This window comes from Pseudophryne corroboree, chromosome 4 (assembly GCF_028390025.1).
Source record: "Pseudophryne corroboree isolate aPseCor3 chromosome 4, aPseCor3.hap2, whole genome shotgun sequence".
Classification (NCBI taxonomy): Eukaryota; Metazoa; Chordata; class Amphibia; order Anura; family Myobatrachidae; genus Pseudophryne; species Pseudophryne corroboree.
The window spans coordinates 797,438,118-797,456,617 of record NC_086447.1 but is presented as its reverse complement, the minus strand read 5'-3'; the positions used below and the strand labels follow the sequence as shown (position 1 = coordinate 797,456,617).

Below are 18,500 nucleotides of genomic sequence, written 5' to 3'. Positions count from 1 at the left end.
AAGGGAGCTATGCCTACCGTAATGTGTAAAAGGGAGCTCAGTGAAGCCATGCCCCTATATTTTTTGTGCATGCCTGCGGCGTGCACTGGCCCTTGTTTGTGTATGGGGGGGGCACCGATGCTGTTTCTTGCACACAGCGCTAAACTGTCTAGTTACGGCACTGACGCCACTACTGGGGGTGTTTTAAATGGGGGTACTATTGTGTGGCCACGTCCCTTCCTTGTGAGACCACATCCTTTTATTGACAAGCGCTGTCCCTTTGTGAAGTATGGGAGGGCGCAAATGTATAGTTTGCATGGGGGCGCCGAACACCCTAGCAATGGCCCTGATGTAACTTCTGTATATGTGAGTATGGCTCTGTAAATAGGTGATGTTCCAATATTCACATTGAAACCTATAATAACCTTCTGGAGTCACACTCAGCAGTAGATGGTTATGAAGTATCCGACTGTCCTGATTCTTTGGCTTTTTAAGCCAGTCTGAGCATTCATGTTACCTCACCGGAGAGATCAGCATAGGGGATTAGTGCAAAATGTCAACATTAACCATGTTTTCAGGACTTAAGTGATGTTGAAGCAGAGCCATCTTAACAGCAGTATAGGCCCCTGGGCACAGCAATGAACTGGGGCCCCTACCCACCCACAAGCAGTAGGGTGGGGGGTGCTATCAGCGGCATCTTTGATGTTCAGCGGGGGGTAGGGGGGTTCTATTTTTCGCTCAGCATGTAGGACCTGGAGAAATAATTTCTGCTAATTACTCCTTTACTGCACAAATGGGGCAGGAAGGAGAACACTAAACTGTAGCAGGGGACATTGTACTGAATGAAGGGGCCCTGGCACATAACTTCCATGGTGGTAGGGGGTGTATAATACACAGGGGAGGGGTGGATAGTGGAGTGGGCTTAATATTCATCATTTTCCGGGGATCAGGGCAGCTTGCTTTACTGCAGATATCTCCAGTTCCTGGAATAAAAAAAAACTAGAGTCATACCTTTCAGGAGATACTGGGGACTTGGGGATCAGACTTCAGGAGCCAGAGCAATCCACCAACAAATATATAAAACTGCATATTAGGCGTTTGGAGCTGGAGCAGGGACCAGCAGCTTGAAGGCTGATATCTCTGGTTATGGGCATAGTAGAGACAAGTTGCCAGTGTCCACTGAAAGGGGAGAGTCCCAGCTTTTGGAGTGTACCCTCAGAAAAACTCTAAGTCAGCCAGAACCCAAGATATCTGGCTGGGAAGAACAATTAACAGGCTTGGACGGGGACCACTGCTTTGAAGTCGGATATCACCGGTTCCCCTGGGCCGATTTTCAAAAATCTGGTACCCCTGGAAAGAGGGGACCCTCAGCTATCAGCCTAGGGCCCTTTTACTCCTGGGGCCCTTGGGCAAGAGCCCATTGAGCCCATACGAAAAGACGGCCCTGTGTTGAAGGGAAGGAAACTCAGGATCACAACCTGATCAGCTGAATCTATGGAAAATGTAAGGCTTCCATGAGGCAAAAGCAAAGGCAGCAGAAGTCACTGCACAAAACTGTGACTATATTCATTTAAACAAAACCCATCTATGATTTCTTTTGAAATACAGTTTAGATTTGTACATTGAGACAGCCGAGCAACTAAACCAAAACAGAACAGTGATATTATTATGAAGTTTAGCTTATGGTCACAGTATAAATAAGCCTCAAATTCATCCAAAACAGACACATACAGCCATTGGCTTGAACCCTGTAAATATAATCTGCTATATAATTGCCCAGATCTGTTACTCCGTGACTGTGAGGATAACGCTGTGAGTGGCTAGGAGCTCTCATTGGGTTAGCAGCAGGTCTATCACACCCAGTCCATAGCTGATTGGGCGAGAAACGCCCTCCCACACAGGTTACATCCAATGGGAGGCCCTGCCTTTTGGCTGCTGTGTGTTCCCAGAGCAGGATTAACAATGGGGCTGATGGAGCTGCAGCTCCAGGTCCACACCCCAAAATAGACCCACTGCATCTGCAGCAACATACCCTCCAACAATTTACACATAAAAATCGCTACAAATTCAAAAAGGGGGCATGGCCACGGGTACAGTGGTGTGGCCACGCCCCTTTTCCTATACTTTCAATGGAAGCTTGAACAGCCAAAAATCGGTACAGACCATAAAAAAAGTACTGTATCTGCCAAAAAGGCCCAGCTGGAGGGTATGCCACTGCATCTGCAGCAAGTCTCTGCGCTGTAGATAGGGGGGAAAAAACTTTAACTGCAGCGTCCTATGGGGTCATTCTGACCTGATCACTTGCTGCAGTTCATCGCAGCGCAGCAATCAGGTCAGAACAGCGCATGCGCCGGCACCGCAGTGCGCCGGCGCATGGCTGACAGCCAACGGCTGTCATTGCCTAGCGATCGCCTCTGCCTGATTGACAGGCAGAGTCGGTCACTGGGCAGGAGGGGGGGCACGCCGGCATTTGGCCGTCGTTTTGTGGGCACGGACCGGCCAATGCAGCCGCTGCAACAGGCTACCGACGAGTAACTCCCGGCCAGCCGCAGGAGCTGTGCTGGCTGCGAGTTACTCTTCAAGTACAAATGCATCACCGCTGTGTGATGCTTTTGTACTTGTGAGGTGGGGGGGGCGGCCTGACATGCGGGGCGGACTAACCCTGTGCTGGGCATCCCCCCGCATGTCAGAGTAAGTGATCGTAGCTGTGCTACATTTAGCACAGCTACGATCAGGTCGGAATGACCCTCTATGTCCTGCGGCCAGTCCACCTGCCACCTCCGGCATCAACAATCCCCACTCACTAACCGTGGCGCAGGTGGAACAAAAGCTGCTGCGGCCACCAGCATAGATGTGTGTGAAAGCGGCGCAGCGGAAGGCTTTCATAGCCCTCCCTGCGCCGCATTCTCTCTGAGCCCCAGAGCCTCCTCTGCGAGTGATGTCACAGAAGTGCCTCCCCGCCACAGCCGCGCTCAGATCCCCTGAGGCCCTGACTCTGCAACACAGCACCTGGGCTGCCGGCCTTGAAGGCCCGAGATGGCTAATGTAACGGATATAGTGGGTGATATCGCGGAGGCTAATGGACGCTGAATCAATGCAAAAGGTGAGAGTGCTGTGCAGTGTAGTGGGTGTGCAGTGTCACTGACACTGCACAGCACTCTCACCTTTTACATTGATTCAGCGAGTCACTCAGTTCTGCCAGCCAGTCATATTGTTAGGGCCGGTGTCCCAACACGCCGCATTACAGGGAAGTAGACGCACTAAATAAACTACAGCTCCCAGCAGCCCTTAGCGCCAAAGCATTCCAGTGCTAAGGCCTGCTGGGAGCTGTAGTTTATTGAGTGCATCTTCTTCCCTGTAATGCAGCATGTTGGGACACCGGAGCTAACAATAGTGATTGGCTGCTGTGCGAGTCTCCGGGAGAGACACTGCCAAAGGGAGGACAGCAGCTTAGCTGCTTCCAGGAAGAGAAGCATTACCCGCCCCTCCCCCACTCGCAGTACCTCCAGGCCCCATCCACGGCACCCATACACACCCCCTCCATCACCCACGGTGGCTCCGTACCCTGTCCCCCACCCCTCTCCCACCTGCCGCACCACCGCACCTGCCCTTCCCCCACCCGCCGCACCCCCACACCCGCGGTGGCTCCGGACCCCCACCCGCGGCACCCGCCCCTCCCCCACCCACACCACCCCCGCAACCACCCCTCCACCACCCGCGCCACCCCCGGACCCCATCTGCGTCTCCCCCGCACCCTTCACTCCCCCAACCACAGCACCTACTAGGTGATTCATCAGGCCCTGCGTGCGCTGTTCACACCGTTGCAAGGGGCTACGACCCCTTAACCATCGCACGCCCTTTGTCCATGCAATATTTAACCACTCATACAATTATGATTGGAGGTTATACTCCATATAATACAAATATTGCACGCCACAAAGGTATGCAAGGGTTAAGGTGGCATACCCCTTACGACGGTGTGAAGAGCGCCCGTAGGGCGCGATGAATCACCTAGTTATATTGATTTAGCCAAACTAAGCTTGTTTTGCAAGTCAAAAAATTATAGATACCAAACACGGTTTATAGACCGGCGCTGATAGGCTCTTTTTGACCAAGCAGCTGCTCAGAATGGGATAGTCAGTCCCTTAAACAACAAACAATAACAAACGTAATAGTGCTAATAAAATTGCATACATAGACATTAAATAGTAAGAAAAAGAACATGCATACCCTTCAACTGTTCCTTTTTGGCAGATACAGTACCTTTTTTTTATGGTCTGTCCCGATTTTTGGCTCTCCAAACTTCCATTGAAAGTATAGGAAAAGGGGCGTGGACACCCCCCCTTTGCACGTGACCACGTCCCTTTCCTAATTTGTACCTATTTTTATGTTTAAAATGTTAGAGGGTATGGAACATGTGCATATAGATTAAATATAAAATTGATAATATGTAATACACAATTTAATAAAATCACATAACAATAAACATGTTGGTACATGAGCACAAAAATGAAAAATGAATAACACTCTACCTAATATCCATGCATGCCGGATATAAATATTGTCACTATGGGCTTGTTCCTGAAATATACCTCCAAGGCTTGTGATGGCAAGGTCCTCCTTTCAAATGCAGGGACTGTCCAAAGGGTAAGAAAAAAAGGCATTTGGTTTTCCCCAGCACCCTGAATGATAACAGTAACCAGATATAAATCCCACATAATAATAGAATTCAGAGATCTTCGTTACACATATTTGCACAAATGTGTGGTTAAGCCCCAAAGCCGCATCAAGGCGTCTCTGTATATTTGGGGTCCCTAGCGCTATATCTAGGTGCAGGGTGTGGCACCCCAAAACACCAGCATTAGCCAGAAAGCCCAGCGTAGCATACCAGTGAAAAAACTATAGTGTTAATAAAATAGTATTTAGGAAGCCGAAGCTATAGAGAGGGTGATACAAACATGAAATGTAATTAAAATAGAGAAATAGTGTTAAAAAATTAATAAGTGAAAAGTGTTAATAGAATGTAAAGGTATGCAACACTAAAGCCATCCAACTCAGCCAGTCCAGAGGCACCACACCTCACACCTCCATTACCCCAATCTGGGTCTAATATTAACCAGCAAGGAGCCACATGATAATGGCTCCTTACTACAATATGTCTAAGCTAAGAGCTACCTACATTGGAGCAACCCCATATTGCTCCATGTGGCATGTCAGGGCCTGCACCTCCTCCTAATGCAGGAACCTCTCTGCCTCTCACAACAGACATATATATTGGTAGATGCTCAATTAGCTCAGTGATATCATTCAGGTACCCTCTCTATAGCTTCGGCTTCCTAAATACTAATTTATTAACACTATAGTTTTTTCACTGGTATGCTACGCTGGGCTTCCTGGCTAATGCTGGTGTTTTGGGGTGCCACACCCTGCACCTAGATATAGCGCTAGGGACCCCAAATATACAGAGACGCCTTGATGCGGCTTTGGGGCTTAACCACACATTTGTGCAAATATGTGTAACGAAGATCTCTGAATTCTATTATTATGTGGGATTTATATCTGGTTACTGTTATCATTCAGGGTGCTGGGGAAAACCAAATGCCTTTTTTTCTTGCTCAGAAATACCCCTCCCTTTTGAGCACCTGAATGATATCACTAAGCTAATTGAGCATCTACCAATATATATGTCTGTTGTGAGAGGCAGAGAGGTTCCTGCATTAGGAGGAGGTGCAGGCCCTGACATGCCACATGGAGCATTATGGGGTTGCTCCAAGGTAGGTAGCTCTTAGCTTAGACATATTGTAGTAAGGAGCCATTATCATGTGGCTCCTTGCTGGTTAATATTAGACCCAGATTGGGGTAATGGAGGTGTGAGGTGTGGTGCCTCTGGACTGGCTGAGTTGGATGGCTTTAGTGTGGCATACCTTTACATTCTATTAACACTTTTCACTTATTAATTTTTTAACACTATTTCTCTACTTTAATTACATTTCATGTTTGTATCACCCTCTCTATAGCTTCGGCTTCCTAAATACTAATTTATTAACACTATAGTTTTTTCACTGGTATGCTACGCTGGGCTTTCTGGCTAATGCTGGTGTTTTGGGGTGCCACACCCTGCACCTAGATATAGTGCTAGGGACCCCAAATATACAGAGATGCCTTGATGCGGCTTTGGGGCTTAACCACACATTTGCGCAAATATGTGTAACGAAGATCTCTGAATTCTATTATTATGTGGGATTTATATCTGGTTACTGTTATCATTCAGGGTGTTGGGGAAAACCAAATGCCTTTTTTTCTTGCTTAGAAATACCCCTCCCTTTCGAGCACCTGAATGATATCACTAAGCTAATTGAGCATCTACCAATATATATGACTGTCCAAAGGGTAGTAGATAAACATACACTTTTCACCGATAGAGGGGTACCCCCTTGAGCGTGACACCTCAGAAATGCAGTAATCGAGCCCTCGTTTACACGGTGTCTTTAGCTGGCACAGGCCATAAGGTAGTGGAGTTGGTAGATTTGGGCCCAATAAGGCTGTAAAAGTGTCAAAAGTCAGGAGGCTGGTTCAGGCCACTGAGTGGTAGTTACACAGTCCGAATGGATAGGTACCACTGATGCATTTCACTGCTGGGCAGCTTTTTCAACTACCTTTTAGACAGTCCCTGCATTTGAAAGGAGGTCCTTGCCATCACAGGCCTTGGAGGTATATTTAGGAACAGGCAGTGCTGCAAGTATGGTGGTACGGGGCGGTACATCGTACCTGTAAGAAAATCCAAGCAGGTACGCCGTACCGCCAGGCCGCTACATTGCAGACACCGGGTGTTGGAAAGAGGAGAGTGCAGCATGCGCCCCTCCTCTTCTGCCAGCCCGAGTCCTGCATCAGTGGCGTGCACTGAGCCGGTTTGTGAGCCAGTCAGAGCTCGCGGATCGGCAGCTAATCAGGAGCCGATGCTGCCAGACCGCGAGCCCTGATTGGCTCGTGGAACGGTGCCAGTTCTAATATACAAGAGACCAGACTGAGGGCAGGAGAGTGGCAGGAGGAGTGCGTGCTGCGCTCTCCTCTCCCCAGCAGCAGGCCAGCAGCAGGAGAAAGTGCCAGCCCCAGGCAGCAGCAACAACGGTGAGTTGCACTGCTGGGGCATATCTGGCATTCTGGGGGCATGTGTATCTGCCACTGTGGGGGCATATCTGGCACTGTGGGAGCATGTATATCTGGCACTGTGGGGGCATATCTGGCACTGTGGGTGCATGTGTATCTGGCACTGTGGGGGCATATCTGGCACTATAGGGACATGTCTGGCACTGAAGGGGCATATCTGGCACTGTGGGGGCATATGTGTATCTGGAACTGTGGGGGCATGTGTATCTGGCACTGTGGGGGCATATGTGTATCTGGCGCAGTGGAGCATATCTGGCACTGTGGGGGCGTATGTGTATCTGACTCTGGAGCAATGTGTATCTGGCACTGTGGGGGCATATATGGCACTACTGGCGGCATTTGTGCATCTGGCACCGTGGGGCATTTGTGCATCTGGCACCATGGAGCATTTGTGCATCAGGCACCATGGGGCATTTGTGCATCTGGCACTGTAGGAGCATATCTGGCACGGTGGGGGAGTATCTAGCACTGTGGGGGCATACGTGTATCTGGCACTATTGGTGTCATAAGGGTATCTGGCCCCCCAATATGTATACCACGCCCCCATTTTCATTGACCACGCCCCATGTGGCATTTGGCCACACCCATTTTTGACACGCGCACCTTTGGCGTGTGCACACAGTACCTATAATACATTTTTTCTACTTACACCACTGGGAACAGGCCCTATCCCTGCTTAGTGGGTGGCTGCAAATAACAGTCTCAGGGGGAGATGTACTAAAAGCAGGGGCGTCGGAAAGGGTGGTCAAGGGGGCCGCTCGCCCCCTGCAAAGATAAGAGAGACGCCTATCAACTTCAGCAGAGGAGCGGCAGACGGTCAGGTGAAATACCGCTGCCGGCTGCCGCACATCCTCACTGTCTAGTGGTCCCGGACACCCCCAGTGTGCCATCTCCTCCCCCACAGTGGCGCTGCATTGCTGCAGCAGCGCGGCTCCTCTGATGGTCTCACACTCCACAGTGATAGCCCCAGGGTCGGGTCCTCATCAGGCGAGGAAGACCTAGCCGATGCCTGTACTGACCTTGTTCTTCGCTCCGGGTCTCCTGTCAAGCCGTCTGCAGATGGATAGGGGGGATAGACACTCACTCGGCGCTCCTCTGGTCCACGCTTCTGGGACTACTATGATGTGATTCAGCGCGGATTGCATCATTGGCCTCCCCGGACCACCCACTGTGAAGGACAGCTGCGGGGGTGAGGCCGGATCTGGGAGTTTAACGTGACTGCAGCAACTAGTCAGGTAGTGTACGGTATTTCTGGCTGCCCCCCCCCCCCCTCCCCCCTCCCTCTCTCCCTCTGCCACTCTCCCTTTCCTCTTTCTCCCCGACACTGTCTCTCTGTCCCCTCCCTACACTCACTCTCTTTGACATCATCTCCCTCACTTTCTTCCTGACACTGTCTCTCCCTGGCACGCTATCTCTCTCTCTCTCTCTCTGTGACAATGTCTCTCCCTGATGCTGTGTCTAGCTCTCTCTCCCTGCTGGCACTCTTTCTCTCTCTTTCTCTCTCTCTCCCCCTGACACTGTCTGTCTGTCCCTCTCTTTGACACTGTCTCTTCCTCTCACTCCCTGACACTGTCTCTCCCTCTCTCTCCCCCTGACAGTCTCTCTCTCTGAGTCAGTCACTCTCTCTGACACTGTCTCTCCTTCTCTCCCCCTGACACTGTCTCTCTCTTTCCCTGACACTTTCTTTCTTTCTCCCTTAAGGGGGGTACACACTAGGTGATTTTAGCCTAAAAAATAAATGATAACGACATAAATGTCATTATCGTTTATTTTTAGGCTTATATCGTCCAGTGTGTATTAGAGATGAGCGGGTTCGGTTTCTCTGAATCCGAACCCGCACGAACTTCATGTTTTTTTCACGGGTCCGAGCAGACTCGGATCCTCCCGCCTTGCTCGGTTAACCCGAGCGCGCCCGAACGTCATCATGACGCTGTCGGATTCTCGCGAGACTCGGATTCTATATAAGGAGCCGCGCGTCGCCGCCATTTTCACACGTGCATTGAGATTGATAGGGAGAGGACGTGGCTGGCGTCCTCTCCATTTAGATTAGGGTTGAGAGAGAGAGAGAGAGATTGACCTGAGGCTGTGATACTGTAGAAGAGAGTGCAGAGTTTAGTGACTGACGACCACAGTGACCACCAGACAGTGCAGTTGTTTGTTTTATTTAATATATCCGTTCTCTGCCTGAAAAAAACGATACACACAGTGACTCAGTAACATACCATATCTGTGTGCACTGCTCAGCCCAGTGTGCTGCATCAATGTATATATATATCTGACTGTGCTCAGCTCACACAGCTTATAATTGTGGGGGAGACTGGGGAGCACTGCAGTGCCAGTTATAGGTTATAGCAGGAGCCAGGAGTACATAATATTATATTAAAATTAAACAGTGCACACTTTTGCTGCAGGAGTGCCACTGCCAGTGTGACTAGTGACCAGTGACCTGACCACCAGTATATATAATATTAGTAGTATACTATCTCTTTATCAACCAGTCTATATTAGCAGCAGACACAGTACAGTGCGGTAGTTCACGGCTGTGGCTACCTCTGTGTCGGCACTCGGCAGCCCGTCCATAATTGTATATACCACCTAACCGTGGTTTTTTTTTCTTTCTTTATAGTCATACTAGTTACGAGTATACTATCTCTTTATCAACCAGTCTATATTAGCAGCAGACACAGTACAGTGCGGTAGTTCACGGCTGTGGCTACCTCTGTGTCGGCACTCGGCAGCCCGTCCATAATTGTATATACCACCTAACCGTGGTTTTTTTTTCTTTCTTTACACATACATACTAGTTACGAGTATACTATCTCTTTATCAACCAGTCTATATTAGCAGCAGACACAGTACAGTGCGGTAGTTCACGGCTGTGGCTACCTCTGTGTCGGCACTCGGCAGCCCGTCCATAATTGTATATACCACCTAACCGTGGTTTTTTTTTCTTTCTTTATACATACATACTAGTTACGAGTATACTATCTCTTTATCAACCAGTCTATATATTAGCAGCAGACACAGTACAGTGCGGTAGTTCACGGCTGTGGCTACCTCTGTGTCGGCACTCGGCAGCCCGTCCATAATTGTATATACCACCTAACCGTGGTTTTTTTTTCTTTCTTTATACATACATACTAGTTACGAGTATACTATCTCTTTATCAACCAGTCTATATATTAGCAGCAGACACAGTACAGTGCGGTAGTTCACGGCTGTGGCTACCTCTGTGTCGGCACTCGGCAGCCCGTCCATAATTGTATATACCACCTAACCGTGGTTTTTTGTTCTTTCTTTATACATACATACTAGTTACGAGTATACTATCTCTTTATCAACCAGTCTATATTAGCAGCAGACACAGTACAGTGCGGTAGTTCACGGCTGTGGCTACCTCTGTGTCGGCACTCGGCAGCCCGTCCATAATTGTATATACCACCTAACCGTGGGTTTTTTTTCTTTCTTTATACATACATACTAGTTACGAGTATACTATCTCTTTATCAACCAGTCTATATATTAGCAGCAGACACAGTACAGTGCGGTAGTTCACGGCTGTGGCTACCTCTGTGTCGGCACTCGGCAGCCCGTCCATAATTGTATATACCACCTAACCGTGGTTTTTTTTTCTTTCTTTATACATACATACTAGTTACGAGTATACTATCTCTTTATCAACCAGTCTATATTAGCAGCAGACACAGTACAGTGCGGTAGTTCACGGCTGTGGCTACCTCTGTGTCGGCACTCGGCAGCCCGTCCATAATTGTATATACCACCTAACCGTGGTTTTTTGTTCTTTCTTTATACATACATACTAGTTACGAGTATACTATCTCTTTATCAACCAGTCTATATTAGCAGCAGACACAGTACAGTGCGGTAGTTCACGGCTGTGGCTACCTCTGTGTCGGCACTCGGCAGCCCGTCCATAATTGTATATACCACCTAACCGTGGTTACGATTACGGACATGTCGTCTACTGTCACTGCATATGATTCTCTCCCCATTGAAAGAATGGTGGAGGATTATATGAGTGACCGCATCCAAGTAGGCACGTCACACAGTCCGTACTTATACTGGCAGGAAAAAGAGGCAATTTGGAGGCCCTTGCACAAACTGGCTTTATTCTACCTAAGTTGCCCTCCCACAAGTGTGTACTCCGAAAGAGTGTTTAGTGCCGCCGCTCACCTTGTCAGCAATCGGCGTACGAGGTTACATCCAGAAAATGTGGAGAAGATGATGTTCATTAAAATGAATTATAATCAATTCCTCCGTGGAGACATTGACCAGCAGCAATTGCCTCCACAAAGTACACAGGGAGCTGAGATGGTGGATTCCAGTGGGGACGAATTGATAATCTGTGAGGAGGGGGATGTACACGGTGATATATCGGAGGATGATGATGAGGTGGACATCTTGCCTCTGTAGAGCCAGTTTGTGCAAGGAGAGATTAATTGCTTCTTTTTTGGTGGGGGTCCAAACCAACCCGTCATATCAGTCACAGTCGTGTGGCAGACCCTGTCACTGAAATGATGGGTTGGTTAAAGTGTGCATGTCCTGTTTATACAACATAAGGGTGGGTGGGAGGGCCCAAGGACAATTCCATCTTGCACCTCTTTTTTCTTTTCTTTTTCTTTGCGTCATGTGCTGTTTGGGGAGGGTTTTTTGGAAGGGACATCCTGCGTGACACTGCAGTGCCACTCCTAGATGGGCCCGGTGTTTGTGTCGGCCACTAGGGTCGCTTATCTTACTCACACAGCTACCTCATTGCGCCTCTTTTTTTCTTTGCGTCATGTGCTGTTTGGGGAGGGTTTTTTGGAAGGGACATCCTGCGTGACACTGCAGTGACACTCCTAGATGGGCCCGGTGTTTGTGTCGGCCACTAGGGTCGCTTATCTTACTCACACAGCTACCTCATTGCGCCTCTTTTTTTCTTTGCGTCATGTGCTGTTTGGGGAGGGTTTTTTGGAAGGGACATCCTGCGTGACACTGCAGTGCCACTCCTAGATGGGCCCGGTGTTTGTGTCGGCCACTAGGGTCGCTAATCTTACTCACACAGCTACCTCATTGCGCCTCTTTTTTTCTTTGCGTCATGTGCTGTTTGGGGAGGGTTTTTTGGAAGGGCCATCCTGCGTGACACTGCAGTGCCACTCCTAGATGGGCCCGGTGTTTGTGTCGGCCACTAGGGTCGCTTATCTTACTCACACAGCGACCTCGGTGCAAATTTTAGGACTAAAAATAATATTGTGAGGTGTGAGGTATTCAGAATAGACTGAAAATGAGTGGAAATTATGGTTTTTGAGGTTAATAATTCTTTGGGATCAAAATGACCGCCAAATTCTATGATTTAAGCTGTTTTTTAGGTTTTTTGGAAAAAAACACCCGAATCCAAAACACACCCGAATCCGACAAAAAAAATTCGGTGAGGTTTTGCCAAAACGCGGTCGAACCCAAAACACGGCCGCGGAACCGAACCCAAAACCAAAGCACAAAACCCGAAAAATTTCCGGCGCTCATCTCTAGTGTGTATGGGGGCAATATCTGTGACCGATCTACGATGTGCGCTCCTGCATGCCGTTCAGCAATCACCAATATTGAGCTGACATGAAGCTTAACCCATCAATGTCGGTCTGAGCTGCATGTTCGGAAATGACGGCGGTGACATTACTGATCGTTATCGTTGAACGATAATGATCAGTGTGTACGCACTATATCGTTGAACGCTCGCCTAGTGTGTACCCGCCTTTACACCCTCTCTCTCGCTCCTATTGTTTGCGCATTCCCTCTTTTTCCGTGAAAACCTCTCTCTCTCTCTCCCTGACCTGCCTCTCTTTCTCGCACTCCTCTCTCTTTCGCTCTAAGCCTGTTACCCGATTTGTCTTTCTCACTCTCTCCTGCTCCCTAAGAGCATTGAAGTGACAATGGCGGGGGTCAGTGGAGGCCCTGTCAAGATTTTTCTATGGGAACCACAAAGTTCTAGTTTCGCCCTGCCTTACACCACCCTGCATCAGAGACAATGCAACCTCCTTCCGGAGACCTCCAGGTAACTGCTCTCTTAGGCACACATTCTGGTGCTGATGATATACCTCTCTCTCCAGGTGTCTCTCTCTCTCTCTACATCTCTCTCCAGGTATCTCTCTCTCCCCATCTCTCTCTCTCTCTCTATCCATGTATCGCTCTCTTTCCATGTGTCTCTATCTCCATGTGTCTCTCTCCAGGTCTCTCTCTCTCTCACCCCATCTCTCTCTCTCGCCATGTCTTTCTCCATCTCTCTCTCTCTCTATTTTTATTATGAGGTATAACACAGAGGGGGCGAAATTTAGATATTTAGAGGCGCCAAACTTAAATGATATCTTGCCCCAACCTAAAAACGTTCTGACGCCACTGACTATAAGCAAAGAAAAGAGTTAAGAAGTGAGTCAGTGGAGAAGTTGCCTATTGCAACCAAACTGCATTGAAGTTACATTTATCATTTGCATACTATTAAATTATACACAGCAGCTGATTGGTTGCTATGGGCAACTCCTCCACTGGCTCACTTCTCTACTCTTTCCACTGCTTAGTACAACTCCCCCACAGCTGCCCAGACCATCCAGCTGGTCACATGTTCCAGGTTACCCGGATGCTGCACAGGTAGAGTTCACCAACTGTCACATTTCCCAGAGCATTACGGTGATGCATTGTAAATGGCAAGCGGATGTTTTGCCACCTAACTCCAACTACCAATTACAATGCCAAATCTACAGACCCAGACCTTTAATTTGGTATATGATATGCCCTGCTCAGATAACTGCATTTTAGAGATATGTCACTCATAAAATTCTTCTTTTTTGTGTTCACACATATCTATATGATGTAAAACGGTCTGTACTATTTCTAACATGTCACAGCAATACAGGTAATAGCTAGCTAATTAGTATGACAAGTCCACAGTTAGCACTGTAGCTTTTACCTGTGGCTCCCCGTTCCTTATTGCTTTATGCATTGCAGAGGCAAACGCAGGATTTACTCAGGTGGGTTTCCGTGTGGGGGTGGGGGAGTGAGGTGGGAGGTGTGTGTGTACATACTTACATTAGAGATGTGCGGCGGACACTTTTCGGGTTTTGTGTTTTGGTTTTGGATCTGGATCTCCGCTTGTGTTTTGTCATGAGGCCCCTATCTATCTATCTATCTATCTATCTATCTATCTATCTATCTATCTGTGTGGAGTCGGTATGTTCTACCAGTGACATGCGGCGGGGTGAGGCAGGCTCACTGCACGTCCCTGTGTTCTACCTGTGTTTGTTTGGCCTTCCACTGGATTCTCTGATGTACTCCTATAATGTAAAATCTTACTGACAGGATAAAAGGCATCTCACAATACTGGACTATATACAGTACATACACTACTTGAGGAAAAGTATGGTCATACTGCACACACTTAATGTGCCTGTTGAATATCTCTTTTTAAAACCATGCGCATTTGTTGACCTCCCTCAGATGATAAAACAGCCTCCACTCTTCCATGAAGACTTTCCACTACACTTTGGAACATGGCTGCAGGGATTTGCATTCATTCAGTGACAAGAGCTTGTGATGTCGGGCACTGATATTGGGTTTTATGGCCTGGCTTGCTGTCGGCTTCCATTTCTCTGACGTCCTAAGTGGATGCTGGGAATCCGTAAGGACCATGGGACTCCGTAAGGACCATGGGGATTAGCGGCTCCGCAGGAGACTGGGCACAACTAAAGAAAGCTTTAGGACTACCTGGTGTGCACTGGCTTCTCCCACTAAGACCCTCCTCCAGACCTCAGTTAGATTCTTGTGCCCGGCTGAGCTGGATGCACACTAGGGGCTCTCCTGAGCTCCTAGAAAGAAAGTATATTTAGGTTTTTTATTTTACAGTGAGATCTGCTGGCAACAGACTCACTGCAGCGAGGGACTAAGGGGAGAAGAAGCGAACCTACCTAACAGGTGGTAGTTTGGGCTTCTTAGGCTACTGGACACCATTAGCTCCAGAGGGATCGACCGCAGGACCCGACCTTGGTGTTCGTTCCCGGAGCCGCGCCGCCGTCCCCCTTACAGAGCCAGAAGCATGAAGAGTCCGGAAAATCGGCGGCAGAAGACTTCGGTCTTCACCAAGGTAGCGCACAGCACTGCAGCTGTGCGCCATTGCTCCTCATGTACACCTCACACTCCGGTCACTGATGGGTGCAGGGCGCTGGGGGGGGCGCCGTGAGGGCAATATATGACACCTTGGCTCAGGGGCGGATCCAGAAAAAAATGAAAGGGGGGGCACCATGACAGGGGAAGAGGAGAATGTCTGTGGTATCAGTTGTATTTGCACGCACCTTCAGCGCGCGTGCTCACAGAAAAGGGGGGTGGACTCACTAGAAGGGGCATGGCCGCGCAAGATATGCAATCCCGATTAACCCCACCTCTCGTTATAGTCACACTGGGAGGTACACACAAAAAACAAGGCCATTCCACTTACCTTCTTGCCATGCAGTGGGTCTTTTGTCTTCTAGTCGATGACCAATCCTTTCCGGATGACTGTTCCAAGTAATGGGGGCCTGGCTCCTCTCCACAGCCTGTGCATTATAGTCAGTTGTAAAAATAAAATGGAGACAGCATAGTTAAAAAGAAATGTCCAGCTCACAGCACTCCCCCTTCAATAACCTCCCCTTCAATAACCACAATACCCCCTACCCCACCAGTCCCTTCAATGTCCACACCATAGCACTCTCACAGCCCCTTCGATGTCATCAGTACAGTCATACTCTCCCAACCACAGCGCCTTCAGTGTCAACTCCACAGCACTCTCCCTCCCTGCAGCACCTTCCGAGGTCAAACACAGGTTTTTTTTAAGGGGGTTTCCATATAAGTACTGTATGTATAAATGTTATATATTAAAATATATATATATACACACACACACACACACACGCAGTACATATATATATATATATATATATATATATAATCCTCAAACTGCTGCCACTCTCCAATAATTCAATCTGCTCCAGTACTCGAACATATAACATGTAAATGCCATCCAGGAACCGCACTCAGAGACAAATAATAGCCAAATATACGGTACTTCAAGCTGGCTATTATTTGTCTCCAAGTGCCGTTCCTGGATGGGATATCTATCTATCTATCTATCTATCTATCTATCTATCTCTCTCATATATATATATATATATATATATATATATATATACATACATACACACACACACACACACTTAGTGTTCACTCTAGGATTTTTTTAGGGCAGGGTGCTGACCTTGGGGAGGGCACATTTTTGATTCGGGAGGGCACATTTTAATTTAAAAGGGCAAAATGATGTACATATTGTAATATGTATGCAGGTGTCTTAAACTGGCAGCACATTGTATCTTATGAACTATCCTGGGACACCTTCGCTTCAATCTGACAGCAAATTAAATGTAAATGTGCCGTCAGATTGAAGCGAAGGTGTCCCAGAATGGTTTATATAGCATTCATGTGCTGAAAGTTTATTTCTGAAGTGTCTCAATAGGGTTTATATAGTTTATTAAACTATATAAATCCTATTGAGACACTTCAGAATTAAACTGGCAGCACATGTTGCTATATAAACCCTATTGAGACACTTCAGAAAAAACTGGCAGCACATATTGCTATATAAACCCTATTGAGACACTTTAAGAAATAAACTGGCAACGCATGTTGCTATATAAACCCTATTGAGACACTTCAGATAAAACTGGCAGCACATATTGCTATATAAACCCTATTGAGACACTTTAAGAATTAAACTGGCAGCACGTGTTGCTATATAAACCTGATTGAGACACTTCGGAATTAAACTGGCAGCACGTAACAAGCCTGAGGCAGCGGAAGGGAGGCGTGGCAGCACGGCGGGAGCAGCGGCAGCGTAGCGGGGAGGAGTGACAGCGCTGCGAGAGGAGTGGCAGTGCGGCGGCAGGAGTTTCAGTGCGGCCCGGTGCGGCAGACCTTTAGTAATCAGCAGGGTGGCAGGGCGGGCACAAATGGGCAGGACGCATTCTGACACTCAGAAAAGGGGCAGAGCGCAGGGCCCCGCGAAAGGCTAGAGTGAACACTATACACTCACATATATTGAGACCACCCACATGCATTTACAATGTGTTGTATAGGTAAAGGCATATTTCCAACGTGGTACACCCCCCCCCCCCAACACAAACACTCATTCAAACAGCAAACTACCCCCTCCCATGCACTCACTAGGTCTGCTCTTACCCCCACACAAACACTTGTACTGAAAACTGACTCCCCCACCACTCAGACACACACTAACTGCAGACTGTCACTTCCCCCAGACCCACACTCTAACTACAGACTGCCACTACCCTACCTACCACCCCCCCCCCCACACACACACACACACAGAAGACACACACTAACTGCAGACTGTCACTTCCCCCAGACCCACACTCTAACTATATACACACACACACACACACACACACAAGACACACACTAACTGCAGACTGTCACTTCTAGTTCCCCCAGACCCACACTCTAACTACAGACAGACTGCCACTACCCTACCTACCACCACCACCCCACCCCCCCACCCCCCCCCCACACACACACACACACACACACACACAGAAGACACACACTAACTACAGACTGTCACGTTTTTCAGTCAGACCTACTTCCTGCCCTACCAAAAGCTTCACACTCTCTCACTAGACTGACTTGCATTAGATCTGATGACTCACCACAGTCACTGCTCCACACATCACCGACTGTGGCTATGAGAGGCTCCTCCAGACTGCCACTGTAGTGTAGGGGCAGAGAAGACAGGATGCTCCGCAGTACAGTAGCAGGGGAGCAGGTCGTTGCTGCACTAGGATGTGCGCAACAGCTCCCCCTCAGTCACCTCCTGTTATTACACTGAATAGAGAGCTCTAGATCTGCTGTTTAGTGCCGCGGCTCGGCTCTAATATTACTGATGGAGAAAGCAGCGTGTTGTTGCTGCTGCTCACCTTTGGGAGAAAAAAAAGTGCTAGAAATGACAGGGGGGGCACGGGCCTGTGTGCCCCTCCCCTGGATCCGCCACTGCCTTGGCTGGCAAATCTACATCATATATAGTCCTAGAGGCTATATAGATGTAAAATTACCCCTGCCAGTATTTCAGAAAAAGCGGGAGAAAGTCAGTTGAAAAAGGGGCGGTGCTTCTCCCTCAGCACACTGGCGCCATTTTCTCTTCACAGTGCAGCTGGAAGACAGCTCCCCAGGCTCTCTCCTGTAGTTTTCAGGCTCAAAGGGTTAAAAAGAGAGGGGGGGGGGCACTAAATTTAGGCGCAATATATGTATACAAGCAGCTATTTGGG

At 48.3% G+C, this 18,500-nt stretch overlaps 1 long non-coding RNA gene across 3 annotated transcripts in view; it reads right to left on the bottom strand.

Annotated features, from left to right (window-relative positions):
• The window catches only part of LOC134910394 (uncharacterized), a 198,711-nt gene extending 180,415 nt beyond the window's left edge, over positions 1-18,296 (bottom strand). For all 3 annotated transcript variants that reach the window (XR_010176186.1, XR_010176185.1, XR_010176184.1), the window contains exons 1-2: positions 17,886-18,296; positions 15,626-15,722 (exon numbers count right to left, since the gene is read on the bottom strand). This is a non-coding gene — a long non-coding RNA (uncharacterized LOC134910394). The remainder of the gene's footprint in view (positions 1-15,625; positions 15,723-17,885) is intronic.
• Between the last annotated feature and the right edge of the window lie 204 nt (positions 18,297-18,500).